The 16,474-nt window shown below is 43.4% G+C and overlaps 1 protein-coding gene across 2 annotated transcripts in view; it reads right to left on the reverse strand.

Annotated features, from left to right (window-relative positions):
• The window catches only part of IFT43 (intraflagellar transport 43), an 89,554-nt gene that overhangs the window by 69,276 nt on the left and 3,804 nt on the right, over positions 1-16,474 (reverse strand). The gene's annotated exons all lie outside the window — the stretch shown is intronic.

The raw sequence follows: 16,474 nt of genomic DNA on the forward strand, positions 1-16,474 counted from the left end.
GCAAAATTTCAGCTGCTGCCCACTGCAGGCCAGACACAGATTGGAATATGAGTTCCAAGTTAAAGGTACTTGGTACACACCTTGGGTTTTCCACTGAAATCCCAGAAAAACCACACTTTAGGAGTAAAGACCATGTCCTGGGTCTATGGGATTTGCTCCGGGACTAAAGGCAAAACCAAAATAGACCTGATCTAGCAAAGCCTAAAACCAAGTCTTCATAAATTCAAGGTGATCTGAAAATAATTCAACTTCCTGCTAAAACAAAAATCAACACTTTTCAAAGAAAGGTAACATAATCCAGAGTTTCTACAATGTATTATCCAAAATGTCCTGCATACCAACAAAAATTACTAGACATGTGAAGAAACATGAAAACATGACCTATAGTCAAAAGTAAAACAATAAAAACTGACCCCAACATGACCCAGATATTGGAATTAACAGACAAGGGTTTTAAAGCAGCTATTATAAATATATGTTCAAGGATTTCAAAGATGGTCATAATGAATGAACAAATGGGGAATCTAATAGAGAAACAGAAGCTATGTAAAAAAAAAAAATGGAACTTTCGAATTTAAAAGTTCAGTATCTGAAATGAAAAGTTCAGTCTGAAGACAGCAGAAGAAATAATCAGTGAACCTGAAGACAGATCAACAGAAAATATGCAATTTGAAGAACAAAAAGATAAAGGAAAGGGGAAAATTAGCAATGCTTCAGGGACAAAAAACACAGGACAAACTGATGGGACAATACCAAACAGTTTAACATATAGGCAATCAGAGTCCCAGGAACAAGGAGAGAGAAAACGGAGCAGAAAAGATATTAGAAGTAATAATGGCCAAAATTCTCCAATTTGGTGAGACATATTGAGGTACTGACCTAAGAACCTCAGCAAATCCCAAGCAGAACAAATACAAAGCAAATCACCTAGGCACATCATAGTTAAACTGCTGAAATCCGAAGATAAAAAGGAAGTCTTTAAAGCAATCAGAGGAAGGAGAAAAGACTTACAGAATGGAGAACAATCATCAGAAACAATGCAGGCCAGAAAACAAAGGAATGACAATCTTTAAAGCGCTGAAAGAAAAAAATTTTCAGTTCAGAATTCTATATCGACAGAAAAGATCCTTCAAAAATGAGGGTGAGATAAAAATATTTTTAGATAGAGCAAATAGAGAAGTTGTTCTTGGCAAATCTGTACTGCAAGAAATGCTAAGAGGGCTTCCCTGGTGGCGCAGTGGTTGAGAGTCTGCCTGCTAATGCAGGGGACATGGGTTCTAGCCTTGGTCTGGGAGGATCCCACATGCCGCGGAGCAGCTGGGCCCGTGAGCCACAACTACTGAGCTTGCGCGTCTGGAGCCTGTGCTCCGCAACAAGAGAGGCCGCGATAGTGAGAGGCCCGCGCACCGTGATGAAGAGTGGCCCCCGCTTGCCGCAACTAGAGAAAGCCCTCGCACAGAAACGAAGACCCAACACAGCAAAAATAAATAAATAAATAAATTTAAAAAAAAAAAAAAAAAAAAAAGAAATGCTAAGAGAAGTTCTTCAAGCTAAGGAGAAATGACACTAGATGGAAATTTGGATCTACAGGAGGAGATGAAGAACAATTATAATGGTAAGCATATGGGTGAATATAAAAGACTATCTTTGCCAAAGCAATCGTGAGGGAAAAAAACAGAGCTGGAGGAATCAGACTCCCTGACTTCAGACTATACTACAAAGCTACAGTAATCAAGACAATATGCTACTGGCACAAAAACAGAAATATAGATCAGTGGAACAGGCTAGAAAGCCCAGAGATAAACCCACGCACCTATGGTCGACTAATCTATGACAAAGGAGGCAACGATATACAATGGAGAAAAGACAGTCTCTTCAACAAGTGGTGCTGGGAAAACTGGACATCTACATGTAAAAGAATGAAATTAGAACACTCCCTAACACCACACACAAAAATAAACTCAAAATGGATTAAAGACCTAAATGTAAGACGGGACACTATAAAACTCTTAGAGGAAAACATAGGAAGAACACTCTTTGACATAAATCACAGCAAGATCTTTTTGGACCCACCTCCTAGAGTAATGGAAATAAAAACAAAAATAAACAAATGGGACCTAATGAAACTTAAAAGGTTTTGCTCAGCAATGGAAACTATAAATAAGACAAAAAGACAACCCTCAGAGTGGGAGAAAATATTTGCAAATGAGTCAACGGACAAAGGATTAATCTCCAAAATATATAAACAGCTCATGCAGCTCAATATTAAAAAGACAAACAACCCAATTAAAAAAGGGGTGGAAGACCTAAATAGACATTTCTCCAAAGAAGACATACAGATGGCCAAGAGGCACATGAAAAGCTACTCAACATCACGAATTATCAGAGAAATGCAAATCAAAACTACAATGAGGTATCACCTCATACTGGTTAGAATGGGCATCATCAGAAAATCTACAAACAGCAAATGCTGGAGAGGGTGTGGAGAAAAGGGAACCCTCTTGCACTGTTGGTGGGAATGTAAATTGATACAGCCACTATGGAGAACAGTATGGAGGTTCCTTAAAAAACTAAAAATAGAATTGCCATATGACCCAGCAATCCCACTACTGGGCATATACCCAGAGAAAACCATAATTCAAAAAGACACATGCACCCCAATGTTCACTGAAGCACTATTTACAATAGCCAGGTCATGGACGCAACCTAAGTGCCCATTAACAGACGAATGGATAAAGAAGATGTGGTACATATATACAATGGAATATTACTCAGCCATAAAAAGGAACGAAACTGGGTCATTTGTAGAGATGTGGATGGACCTACAGACTGTCATACAGAGTGAAGTAAGTCAGAAAGAGAAAAGCAAATACCGTATATTAATGCATATATGTGGATGGAATCTAGAAAAATGGTACAGATGAACTGGTCTGCAAGGCAGAAATAGAGACACAGATGTAGAGAACAAACATATGGACACCAAGGGGGGAAAGCGGTGGTGGTGGGATGAATTGGGAGACTGGGGTTGACATATATACACTAATACGTATAAAATAGATAACTAGTAAGAACCTGCTGTATAAAAAATAAATAACATTCAAAAAAAAAAAGACTATCTTTTTTCTTAATTTCTCCAAGTGACAACTGTTTAAAGTGAAATGACAATTGTATTGTGGGTTTTATAAAGTATGTAGTTTTAAAGTACATGACATTACTAGCACAAAGGATAAAAGGGGAAAAATGGATTTATACTGTCACAAGGGTCTCACATTTTATGTGAAGTGGTATAATACTAACACTAGCTAGCCAGTGATAAGTTAAGGATGCATATTCTAATCCTTAGAGCAACCACTAAAAAAATAGTATAAAAAGCTATACCTAAAAAGCCAACGGAGGGATTAAAATGGAATCTAAAAGCAATTGGCCAAACACGGTGACATAATTCTCTATCACGCTGGGTAAAGGCATGTGACCAGAAATGTTTCAGTCTATCACCAATCACATTCAACATTAGTCAGAACCCTTTTCCTGTAAAGTATCATTATTAAGAGACTATTTTACTATCATTCTGCTCCTTCTCAGTAATTATTGACATGCCACATAATGAGAAGAAATCTAGCCTAGCTAATGATGTCAATGAGGCTTTCTGCCCTCAATCCTATGGTTCCCAAACAGATTAGACATTCTCTATTCACAGCCCACTCTTTCCATCTCCTTGCCTCTCTTAAATCCTGGCTTTCCCCTATGGACTTCATTCCTCCTGCAGCTCTTTCAAGTAGAGCCTGCTCATTCTTTAAAACCCCACGAACAAGGGTCCCAAGGTAACCCTCCTGTCTCGCTCCCCAAAGTTCCTCTAGACCATTACTCTTTCAAATTATTATGGAACATTTTTTTGAAACTCGTATTGTTCAGCTACATTGCATCTCTTACCTTCTTCATCCCTGTCACAAATAATTGCCTGAGCACACATTGAGCAAAAATGTGGGCATTCCTGCTCCAACACTAGTCTCATCGTTCTAAGTAAAGTCAAGGTTCACATGAACAGTTCATCTAATGCTTAGCCTCATAGTTCCCTGATCCTTTAAATGACAATGACCTTGCTACTTTTTCAAACTCATACTCTGGAGCTGCTCCAATCTGAAATACCTAGTCCTTTCCTCCCCTCCTGATCTAAGAACTTCCTTCTTGGTTTCTCTTCCTTCCCTATCAACCCAGCTCACTTCCATGGTCCTGATGGTATTCATGTCCTACATTTCCTCTAGAGCTCCCCCGAACCTGAATCAAGCCAACCCTATGCCTTCACTGTGTCAATACCTAGCCTGCTGAGGGGTGTTGGAGAAAACTGCACAACCATGCAAATTAAGGCTTCACAAGCTCATGTTTTGCCTTCTCTCAGCTGGGTCCTACCTGGGCTCCCTGCTTCCAGTCTCACCTTCCTCCAGTCTATACTCCACCCCTGCCTGCATGGATCCCTAGGAGTTACAGAGAGTTCTAGACAGGAGTTACAGAGAGTTCTAGATAGGGAGGAGAAACTAGCTCTCAATCAGGAGGCATGTCTATGCAAGCATTTCTGGTACACTGCCTAACAAGAACTCCAAGAAAGAAACCTGAATGTCCAAGGCCTAGTAACTTGGCTGTGATTTCTTTTCTCATTACAACTAAGTATTTACTTTCATATCCATTTTGAATTCATAATTTTGAATTTTTTTTCTTAAAGAAGGTCTCTAAATTGTGTAAGTTTCAGGACCCACGAAACCTGGATCCATCCCTGACCAATTACTGCCAACGTGCTCTTTCTAAAATGCAAATCTGTCTCTCTTCTCTGCTTAAAATCCTCACACATTTGCACCTGGAAATAATGAAGGGTCTATGTGCCACACAAAGGAATCAGAAGTTCTTCCTGTATGTTCCTCTTAGAGACGCCAGATTATATGATATATGCTGGTAACTCCCACATCTGTTAACACTCGTTTCCAACTTTCTCTCTTAAGCTCCAGACCAAATTTTCAACTGTTTACTCAACAGATCTCTTTGAAAATCCTGAAGGCAACTCACATTCAACACGCCCAAAATTGAAACAATCATCTCTTCTTGGTCCCCGCACTGCTGAGACTCTTTAAATTCTCAGTCTCAGAAATATCATTATCCTTTCAGCCTTTTCGCTACAAATGGAGTCAACTCCAGACACTCCTTCCCTCCCACCTCCAACAGTCAATCTGTTACCACCTCTTATCCATCTTCCCTGAAAAATGTCTCTGGGCACTGCCCTCTCCTCTTCACGTCTCTGCCAGGCTTTAATTTATCGTCTCCCAAAGTAAGGTACGCACGCCACTGGCATAAGCAAGGTGACTGGAGGTGGTAGATGGATGCGCCTCTTAAAAATAGCCATGTGTGTATTTTAATGTGTACTGGGAAAAACATAACTATCACAAACTGTAGTTTCTTTTCAAAAATAAATGCATTTAAGTATGAAAAGGGAGCTGATTTAAAGAAAATTGTTAACACTAATGCGAGTGGTATGTGGATACCCGAAACTGTAAAAACGGTCTGGGAATGCCTGAAGTTTGGGAACACTGCCTGGTTCATGGCTCATCATCTCAGGAGGAGATGCTCCAACCGCCTCCCACTGGTCTCCCTGCCAACAAGCTCTCCCCCTCTAGACTATCCTCCACATAGCTGCCAGATTCACTTTCCTAGAAAACAAAGTCAATAACATTTTCCCTGCTTTAAAACCTTTGTGGAATTCCTACAACATATAAAATAAATCCAAACTCCTCCACTTGGAATGCAAGGCCTTCATTCCTAAGACACGAAGTTGTTCACTGTGCCCTGGAAACACCAGGCCCCTTAACGACGCATGCCTTAGAACAGGCTTTTCCCGCTGCCCTTCCCTCTCATTGGCAAATCCCTCCTCGTTCACTGCAACCCACCTCAAGGGTCACCTCCTTGGGATGCCATCCCTAAGTCCCAGGCAGGGTTGGCTGCTCCTTCTGTGCTCCCACTCTCTGATGCCACTTACATATTATAATTTTTTGGTCTAAGTGTGTGGGTCGATATAACTAGAATATGAAGTTATCTTATTCATTTTTGCATTGGAAAGTGTATATTATATTAAACGTAGGATGAATAAGTGAATAAATGAAGGAATAAAATTCTACTTTTAAATACATCAATAAAAATATATAGGGCTTCCCTGGTGGCGCAGTGGTTGAGAGTCTGCCTGCTAATGCAGGGGACACGGGTTCGAGCCCTGGTCTGGGAGGATCCCACATGCCGCGGAGCGACTAGGCCCGTGAGCCACAACTACTGAGCCTGCGCGTCTGGAGCCTGTGCTGCGCAACAAGAGAGGCCGCGATAGTGAGAGGCCCGCGCGTCGCGATGAAGAGTGTCCCCCACTTGCCGTCGCACGGAAACGAAGACCCAACACAGCCAAAAATAAAAAAAAAAAAAAAAAAAAAAAAAAAGACTCCTCATTAAAAGAAAAAAATATATATATATAGGAATGGATGGGCAAAAAGGAGTATGGGGGATGGAGTCCTCTGTTATCGCTGGTGAAGAATAAAAAACAGGAAGAGATACAGGAAAAAGAGAAAGAGGAGGGAAAAAAGGAGAAACAGAGGAAGGCTCAGTAACAGAGGAAAAGGAAGAAAGAGATCTGGGAAGGAGACAGGGAGGCCCTTTACATTTGGTGGTGAGTACACGAGCATCATAACCTATCCACTGAATTCTTTCAGCAAATATTTACTGACAGCCTGCCTGCTGTGTGGTCCTGTGCCAGGTGCACATGGCCCCTTCTCTGACTGCTCCCCTGTGAGTACAGGGACCCCTAGTTGCTCAATCAGACAGACCCTGCTCCAGAGGGAAGGTCTCGCCTTCCTGGACCCTCCTGACCCCTGAGTCCCTGACACTGTCTCTTACCTGCGCTCTGGACAGCACAGGGGCCTGGTGATGCCCTCTCCCCTCTGGCCACTCCTCCTCCGTCTCCTCCTCCTCCTTCCTTGGCCGTGTGTTTCTTAAACATGGGGTTCCTCGGATTCTGGCTAAGAGCCTCTCCTCTTCTCTCTCTACAAACTCTCCCTTCCAGAGCTGGGCTCTCATTTACCACTTCGATACGAATGGCTCCCAAACCCTTAGCTCCAGCTCAGAGCCCAGTCCAAAGCATGAGTCCCACACATCAAAGCCTCCCGCACATCTCCAGATGGTGGTCCCACAGGCCCCTCAAACTAATCTGCCCCTGAGCTGAACACAGCATGCTCCACGCCTGGTTCTCATTCACTGAGGACCTACAAAGTGCCAGGCTCAGGGGAGTGAACAGGAGCTTCTGGAGTGTGCAATTAGTGAGGGAGATGGACCCAAATAATTACACAGACATACAGTTACAAACTGCGGTTGGGGTGACAGAAAAAAAAGTGAAAAAGAAAAGAAACCACCACCACCACCAAAAAAACGCTACCAGAGTACAATACGGGGAGCTAAGTTAAATGAGAAGGTAATATTCTCATTTAAATAGAAGAAGGGATATTCAAGCTGAACCCAAAGAAGAAGTAAGAGTCAGCCCAGCAAACAGCATGGGTAAGTATTCCAGGGAATATTCTATTCTGTTCTACTCTATTCTATTCTGTGGAATTACAGTACTCTAAGGAACTAAAATAGCGACTGTACAAGCAAAGTAACGACTCCCTGTGACTGCCACAAGGTAGCTGGTGTGAATGAGGCTGGAGACATAGGAAGGCCCAAATCACAAAGGGGCAAAGTAAGCATTTGGGATTTTTTGTTTTAAGGGCAACGGGTGTCCTTTAAAGGGTTTTGAGTGTGAAATGAATGATGCATATTTTATAAGACCACTACAGCTGACCTGCAGGAGGGCAATAATACAAAAGGAGAGACCAGTTATGAGGCAATTGACTCAGTCCAGGAGAGTTTATAGTGGTTTAAACCATTTCTCTAATTCTCAATTTATTTTTTTCCTAACAGAATACTATTTACAGCCAAAGATTCTGAGAAGTCTTTGCTCTGGGAACCTTGCCTGAATATAAGTCAATTTTCATTGCAACAAAAGTATCATTACCATGAAAATTTTCACATACCAAAAAAAAAATTTCTGAATATAAGCCTGTAGTCTACTTACCCCAAAGAGAAGTCAAACCAAATTCCAATACTACGATTCCATATCTGACCCATACCAAATGGGTCAGATATGACCTATGGCTGTTAATCATGTGTATGCAAATTAGGAACCCTGAGAAGACTACAACAGGTATTCTCATCTTTCTTGAGGCAACGCAGTAGTAATAGATCACAGGCACTAACTAGGCTTGTATCATTGATCCATTTACACATACTTTTATTAAGCATCTAGCATACACTTGTAATTACTAGACTCTGGGTGACAATCTCTTATTTTGTGAAATCAAAAGACATTTTCTAAATCCTGTCAGATCATGACTAATTCAAAATTACTTCCATGATTTCTCTCCTAGAGTTACCAGGATCTAATACACACACACACACACACACACACACACACACACAATCTATCCTTAGAGGAACCTAGGAATTTTTAGGACATAAATTAAGTGTGAACACTGCAAACTACTAATCTACTAAGCCCCTCCTTAAAAAGGATGAGCCAGAAGAGTTCCAAGCCATCAATACTATACTCAAGCACTTCTCAGAGGTTTCCTGACCAGAAAACATAAATGCATAGAGAGAGAAGTGTAATGGTTGCATTGAAGACGCATCAGTGAAAGACAAGGCTAGGAAAATATTGAAAGGTCACAGTCTAAACTTCATAATATTACCAATTATTTCAGTGTCATATAAGAAATGTTGGTCTCACATGGTTCATTTGTCAAAAAAGGCAAGGGGGCTGGTTTTTGAATATTTGAAAAACATCACACTGCTTGCAAAAGTCACTGAGGACCACTATTCCATCGCCTGTATGGTCACCTGCTCTGCTAACAAATCCCACGTGCCACGCTCTCTCCTTGGCCTCCACAACTTGGCACATGCTCATCCCTCTACTTGGAATATTCTCCCCTCCTTGGCCCATCCTGGCCCCTTCACTTGGCTACCTTCTACTCATCCTTCAAGTCTCAACTCAAACATGATTTTTTCCTAGAAAACCTTTCCAGATTTCCCCAAAGGGAAAAGGGCTCGATGAAGGCATTCCTGTACCTTTTTGTGTTCACCCCCACCTGGCACTTAATTCTCTGCAGCCCCCAGATCAAGGTTCAGAGGGGACAGGGAGCATGTCTGGTTTGTCACTGTACTGCCAGCTTCAAGCACAATGCCTGCCACGCAGAAAGCTCTCAATCAAGTTTCATAAGCAAATGAATGAAGAAATGAATGGATGTTACCTTCTATTCCACGGTCACTGAGGTCACCAAGGTCACTCCTGCCCTCCTCATTTTTCTACCCATATGCCCCAGAACAACAAAATGATGTTAAGTCAGCAATTAAGGATCACTCTTTGGAAAGACTGCCAACCTCTAGACAGCGGGTTGGGTTTTGAAAAGAAGATGAAAAGGTATTAGCAAACAACTGGTCAAGGAGACATACAAAACGGGTCTTAAGTGGCACAAAGAATTCTCACCAAAAGGATTTCTCATCCAAATGTTTCTTTGCCCTAAGAGCCAGTTAGTTCGATGAAATAAGAATATCTCTGGGGCTTCCCTGGTGGCGCAGTGGTTGAGAATCTGCCTGCCAATGCAGGGGACACGGGTTCCAGCCCTGGTCTGGGAAGATCCCACATGCCGCGGAGCAACTAGGCCCGTGAGCTACAACTACTGAGCCTGCGCGTCTGGAGCTTGCGCTCCACAACAAGAGAGGCCATGACAGTGAGAGGCCCGCGCACGGCGATGAAGAGTGGCCCCCGCTCGCCGCAATTAGAGAAAGCCCTCACACAGAAACGAAGACCCCACACAGCCAAAAATAAATAAATAATTTTAAAAAAAAAAGAATATCTCTGTATCTTGAACAGAACTGCAATTGAAGATAAACTGAAAATACTCTCTAATTCTCACGTGACACAGATAATGACAATAATAGTTAGCATGCGGCGGGCACCGTCCTAAGAGCTTTGTACATTCTCTTATTTAATCCTCCAGCAACACTAGGAGATAGCTACTACTATTCCATTCAGCAGAGGAGGAACAGGCTCAGAGTGGTTAAGTAACTTGCCTAGAATACACACTGAGGAATTGGCAGAGCTGGGATTAGAGACAAAATGATCATCGTTTCTACTTCTTAGGTTGTGTAGACGATAACAGTGGCTAACTTAAAGGAGCACTGAGCTAAATAAACTCTTACATGTAGTTCTGACTTAACCCTCCCCACAGGTGAGGGAGAGAATTCTTAGTGATCTTCAAGCACCACATTTCTGGTAGGAAGCCAGCTTGACACGTAATACATAGTAGAAGGAGGCATGAGGCATTGTACTGGAGTGCTGAAAGAGACCGAGTAAGCGCTGGAGGAGAATCTTGAGATGCTATTTCCAATAGCGTGATCTACCCCGGGGATGATGTTCCCGCCCACACAGTGGCCAGCCCCAGGGATGGGTCGGGAATGCACATCTGCCCACCCCGAGGGAGAGTTCAAAAGTGAGGCATACAGAGCGTGACCTCAGGATGAAGTGTGGAAAACGCATTCCTCGTCAACGGGTTCCACGTCGGATTCCCCGCATCCCTCTCCTACGACGTTATCAGAAGCATCATTCAATCCAGCCCATTGGAGAGGGACTACGAAAAAGGCTGAAAAATGTGACTAATCTAGGAAAGTTATTTTTGTGAGAAAGAAGAAAAATGTCACCAAAAAGGGTCAGCAGATAACCCTAGCTGGGCTGAAAATAACTGCCCGCTGGCAGACCAGTCAGGAACAGGCGGAGGGCAAGAGACGTAATGCAACGTGCCAGGGAAGCTCCAGCTGAGTAGAGCTGCTGGGGGATGAGGAAACTGGCCTAATTTGGGAACATGAGCCCAGCAGCATTTCTCAGATTCCTGCAAGAGAATCTGGCTGAGTGTCAGTTCTGCGTCCTAGGAGGAGCACCAAAGGGATGGGGGGCGGAGGAGGAAGAGAAAGAGAACAGCTGTGTCTCAAACACTTTTCCAGACAAGTGGACGAATAAGGATAATCAAGTGAGAACTTACTCCCTCACCAAAAGGATTCCAAGAGGAAAACCCAAAAGTCTCTCAGCTCCCGCCAAAAGCCTTTCTCTACTGGGAGGTCTGTGCATCTAACTATCCAGCAGGTAGGAGAAGTTAGGTGGTGTTTAAGAATCTGTCTGGAGGCTGAGAGAGTACAGCCAGACGTTAGCTGAATGACTGTGGACAAGTCACTCGACTCCTTGAAGTCTCAGTGTCATCATAGCTAAAATGAGACAGTAAGTACAGTAACTACTTTAAGAGTTACCACGGGGCTTAAATCGGATAGTGTGTGTAATTGACAGAGAGGTAGGAACTGTTCCAACGTCAGCTATAATTATAATTATTATTATTACACGGACTATCTGCAAGATGGAAATTAAGCTACAAACTGCTTTAGACCCAAGTGAGAAATGCTCATCCAAAAAGACAGGCCAGGGAATTCCCTGGTGGTCCAGTGGTTAGGACTCTGCTCTCTCATTGCCGAGGGCCTGGGTTCAATCCCTGGTCGGGGAACTAAAATCCCACAAGCCACGTGGGGCAGCCCCAAAAAATAAAAACAAAAAACAGGCCAGTCCTGAGAGGTTTTGCCCTGAGATTCCTTTTTCCCAACTTCAGCGTATGGTAGTGTAACTTCATGGTAGAAAGCGTCCAGGTCTTTTCTTGAGGTCGTGTAGGAGAACCATCATTTGAATGACAGAAGGTGAAAGCTCAGGCATAGAAATCCAGTTTAATTCTCAGAGCTGCTCTGCCCAGAAAAAGTTATTCACTGCAGACGTGAAGACGCTCATCATGGCACCAGTTAAAGTCTCCATAATTGTAATGCCAACCTGAACTGCTAACTGAACTATGCATCTAGGGATCCAAGCCTGATTTGTAACAGGTGGTAAAAAAAAAAAAAAAACCCACAAAAAAGCAGAGGGATGCAGTCATAAACTTTCTTAGTAGTTACCATTTCTTGAGAGGTGCCTGTGTGCTGGCACCTTTATGTGCATTACCTAATTTGACCTTCACAACAACCTGAAAGAAGCAGGCATGACGCTAATCAACTCTGAGCTAGTGAAACTACAGGAAAAGTTCATCTTTCTGGTTAATCAGTATGATTAGGCAGGTAAGTTCTTTGAAATTATTTGAAAATTTACAGATTGACCAAGCAATAAAGAGACCTTTCCTCTTCTTTCAGAGAGGGAGGAAGAGTCTAATTATAATTACCTGGGCTGAGCCACAGGTATCCTACAGGCAGAAAGCCCCAAGGGGTTACAGAGAAAACAGGAAGAAGGAAAAGATGGAGGCAAGATTTGACACAGGCAACTGCATCAGATGTCTTGCAACTTGAGGGCATACAAATTTTCACTGAACTCTACACAACCCCAAATTAGAAAACGGGAGAGGAATGTGGATTTTTTATTTTTATTTTTTTTGCTACTAAAAATAATTCTTTCCTTTTATACCCAAGCCTACAAGAAAAAAAAACAACAAAAAACAAACTCTGTATAAATTCTATTTTTTAAAAAATTGATATGTCAGTCGCAAACTGCCTACTCAACAGTCATTCCTCTTCTCCTTAACCCCAAAACCCCAATGTGATGGGTGTGGCAACGTGCCCAGCTGAGAACGCCCTTGAAATTTAAGGTGGTTTTAAGACCCAGTTCTGACCGATGACATGTAACTAGAAGTCTACTTGGTGAGGTCTCTGGCTATCATTCTCCTGATAAGAAGGGACATACTTCGTTGGCATGAACCCTGAACTCTTCCACCCTTCCCCCTCTCCTCACCTAAAATACAGACTGGATCCCTGGGGAACAACCAGCCGTCATGTCAGCAACCATGAGAACAAGTTACAAGCTCCAGATGGCAGAGCAGGTGTCTAGACGGGGTGAGGGTAATGCAGGACCTTCTCTAGTGACCGCACCCGCCCTGCCCTCCACTGGACTTCTTGCTGTGAGAAAAATCACTCCTGCCTGCTCCAAGCCCTGGGGCTGAGTTTCTGATGCATATAGCCAAATTCCATACCGATAAGGATACCTGAAAATCAATCCATCCTAAAAGAGCAGGAGTTTTAACTTGAATGGAAACAGGAGCCAGGTAGATCAGATGTGAGTAAATCTGACCAGGTGTATTCAAGTAAGAAATGGTGAGCTGGACAGGGCAGGCCAAGCGTAAGCAAGCACCGTTCTCAGCTGCAGCCAACTGCTGCCACGTGGGGATGCCAGCCCAGCATTCCCGCTGTGCCAGGACTTCTGGTTTCAAAGAGGAGCCCCAAATCTGGATTTTCACGTAAATTTTCCTAATTTAGAAATGATAACAACCAAGTTTTAAAAAATGTTTAATTTTCTACGGATCAAAGAAGACATGGCTGTAGGCGAAATTCAGCCTGAAGGCCACCAGTTTTTAACCGTAGAGAGGGTTAAGGCACAATAACAGAACACCCGAGCTCTGGAGAGACAATGATGGGTAGCAATTATACACTGAGCACTTATGGGTCAGACTGGGTTAAGGGTTTTCTTTATACCTGTTATCTTGTTTTCTCTTTCTGGTCACCCTATCAAGTATGTAATACTAACCCTGTTTTATCAATGAGGAAACTGAGGCTTGAAGAGGTTAAGTAACTTGCTGAGCCATAGAGCTAACATGTGGCAGGGCCAGGATTTCAGCCCAGGGCTGTCTAACCGCAAGGCCTGTGCTCTTATCCACCCTTCAGGAGGAATGCCCACTGCTTCAGATCACTACTAGTCAGCCTGTGGAGAAATGAGTAGCAACCCTTGGAGAGACTTCCAAATCGCTTCTAAAAGAGACCCAGGCTCACATCCTCCTTCTGTGCGGCCCTTTAATAACAAGAGCAAAGCTCCATCCAAATATTCTCTTATTCACTACTTACTGAAAGAATGAACATTTGTACAGTGCCTTTCAGTTTACTAAAGTGCTTTTAAATACGTATCTCACTTAATCCTCACATCAACTTGGTAGTATTGTTACCACTGTTTGACAGATAATGAAATGGAGGATTAGAGAGATTAGTGGGGTTGTTCAAGATCCAGGCAATTAGCAAAGCCCACGCTCAAGCCCTGGTTTTCAGATGCCAAGCCCACATTCCCTCTATTCCAGCAGACCTGGAAGCTGCTCTGCTTCCTCCACGGAACTCCCCATCCCGCCAGGTCGCTTTAAAATCATCATTTGCTTGAACTAATTCCTATACAACTCTAAAGTAACTCCAGTACGTCTGACAGCCCCCAGGTACCATATTTACGTTTTCATGAATAGCTTCATCCTAGAATATAGTCAGTGAAAGGACAAAAATAAATATATCAAGTAATACATTCAGAAGTGGAATGTAAATGGGCACACACACATGAGTCTTAGCATCTAATCTTAGAAAGAAACAGCCAAAAAGGCCCACACAGCACAGTGTGCATCTGGCCCCAGGGGAGGCTGCCCACGCTGCTTTAAACCTCAATTCAGGGAGAGAAGGAATCCTGCAATTCTGACTGGCATTTTGCTGTCAGAGGCACCAGCTGGGTGAAGAACAGAATGACTTTTCTTTTTTCTTTCTTTTTTTAAAAAATAAATTTATTTATTTATTTTTGGCTGCACCGGGTCTTCGTTGCTGCATGCAGGCTTTCTCTAGTTGCGAGAGCGGGGGCTACTCTTCGCTGCGGTGTGCGGGCTTCTCAGTGCGGTGGCTTCTCTTGTTGCGGAGCACGGGCTCTAGGCACGCGGGCTTCAGTAGTTGTGGCACACGGACTCAGCAGTTGTGGCTCGCGGGCTCTACAGCGCAGGCTCAGCAGTTGTGGCACACGGGCTTAGTTGCTCCGCGGCATGTGGGATCTTCCCCAAGGGCTCGAACCTGTGTCCCCTGCATTGGCAGGTGGATTCTTAACCACTGTGCCACCAGCGAAGTCCCCAGAATGACTTTTCGTCAACTCCCAGAAAAAATACTAAGGCCCAGATGGGGCCAAAAAAAAAAAAAGGTACATGCCTCTGCAGAAATAAGTAGGTATTCTAGAAAGGCTGAAACCCTGACAGGTTCATCATAGTCTGCGACTCTGGAGTTAGGTGCTCACAGTACTGACTGTCCCCTGAGCCGAGGGGAAGGGGACAGGTAGGTGAACCATGCCTACTGACCCCAGCTTAGTAGCTGATTTGGTGTGGGCGCCACAGAGGCTTCAAGGCCATCAGGACATCCCGGCCCATCTCAGACTCACTCACCTCACCACTAAGGTGGCTATAACCTCCTTCACAATTGGGTAGGCTTGTAATTAGCCTTTGTGACTGCCAGTGATCACGAGAATATACGTTCCATTATGGCAGGGGATTTGGCTCTTGTTCACTGAAATATGCCAACCCCCTAAAATGGTGCCTGACACACAGTAAGCTTCAATAAATACTTGTTAAATAAATGAATTAATGATCTGGTGTTGGGGCGGATCCTCCAAAGGCCAAGAGTAGACTTCCACTGATCCAGTCATTGGCTTGCCCATCCATTGCAGTTCAAGCTCCTTGAGATCCAGGGTTGGGTCTAGTATATCTTCTTTCACTATCTCCCTGCATCATACCCCCTTAACTGGGTCTCCAATGTGCCACAGTCTGCCACCCCTGACCCTGTAACGCTCTTATTCAGCTTCTAAGAGCCCCTCATCACACACTATGTACTTCACCCCCTCACCCTTTGCAGTGTCAATGGCATGCCTGCTCTGTGCCAGGCACTGCGATAAACAAAGGGGGACAAAGGTGAAACACAACCGCCGCCTTCCAAAAGCTCACATCTTCTGAGGGAGCCAGGCACATAAATAATTAGAATACAATGTAATAAGCTCTATAATGGAGATGCTATGGTCAAAGTCACAAACTGACAACCCTCAGGCCTAATCTAGCCCATATGGTGATTTAATTTTTATAATTAGTCGCTAACCTCTAAAAACGTGTTGCTTTCACATAGAATTTTAGACTGCCATCTCCTGGAAAATCAGAAGAGCTGGCAATACTGGACCTGTATTCCCCACAGCATCAGCTGGCTGTGGCTAGATAGTGGTTACCCTTTGGAGGGTACATGTGGCCTCTGGTTTTCCCACAATCCCCCCCACAGTCTCTCCCTACCGTCTTCAGGCAATGAGGCCAAGGGTCAGTCGCCAGCTTTTCTGTGTTGGCATGGCTGTTATCTGAGAGGAGGAATGATTCTCTGTACCCATATTTCTACAGTCAGTGAGAAAATGAAAGATAAATGGAAAGGTCCATGTGGAACACTTAAAGACATGGTGGGTATCTTATTTCTGATGAAAGTGAAGCATATTCCTACCTATGTGATATGTAAGTCAAGTGTGTCTGTATCTTGTCCC

Source organism: Eschrichtius robustus, chromosome 1, assembly GCF_028021215.1.
Source record: "Eschrichtius robustus isolate mEscRob2 chromosome 1, mEscRob2.pri, whole genome shotgun sequence".
NCBI classification, from domain to species: Eukaryota; Metazoa; Chordata; class Mammalia; order Artiodactyla; family Eschrichtiidae; genus Eschrichtius; species Eschrichtius robustus.